Below are 819 nucleotides of genomic sequence, written 5' to 3' on the forward strand. Positions count from 1 at the left end.
ATAATAATAATAATAATAATAATAATAATAATAATAATATTAATAATAATAATAATAATAATAATAAAAGGGGGGAAAATAGTGAAGTAGAATAAGTAAAACAATTTAAAACAAGGGAAAAGAAAAGAGTAAGGGGAAGAGAGCACGTAAAACAGAAAGGAAAGGAAACGTAAAACAGAAAGGAAGGGAAAACAGAAAGGAAAGGAAAACAGAAAGGAAAAGGAAACAGAAAGGAAAAGGAGAGAAAATGGTGAGATAGAAAGAAGAAAAGAGTGAGAGAAAGAAGAAGAGAAGGAGAAAAGAAGAAGAGAGAAAACAACCAAAACATTAACAACCCAAGAAAAGAGAAAGGAAAAGTGCATTTTGCTAGAAGTCTCTGTTCTGTAGAAGGAGTTGAGAGTACCATTATTTTCTCCATTTTTGGAAATCAAGAGGTGGGTTTTCCTTTTTCTATCTCTCATTCATGCATGTAGGAAATAATGTGTTCCATAGGTTAGGGATTTGGGGTTTAAGGGTTTGAAATGAAGAAAAGGATTTTTATTTTAGTCTTGGTTGGATTTAGGGATTTTGAAATAGATTAGTGTAGAATTGAGAAAATTGAAAATTTTGCTGCTGTTTTTGATGTGTTCATTACTGGTTTACTCATGATTTGTAGCATTGTTATTGCAAAGAATTGTTAGGAAATTAGTGCGATAGAAGAAAAGTTGTTAACTTGAATTTCACATGACATATGTGTGATGTTTTGGTCATAACTTTTTCTGTAGACATCTGTTTTGAATGATTTTTAGTTTTCTGGAAACTAGACTCAATTACCTTCAA

The sequence above is a fragment of the Cicer arietinum genome, chromosome 1 (genome assembly GCF_000331145.2).
Source record: "Cicer arietinum cultivar CDC Frontier isolate Library 1 chromosome 1, Cicar.CDCFrontier_v2.0, whole genome shotgun sequence".
Classification (NCBI taxonomy): domain Eukaryota; kingdom Viridiplantae; phylum Streptophyta; class Magnoliopsida; order Fabales; family Fabaceae; genus Cicer; species Cicer arietinum.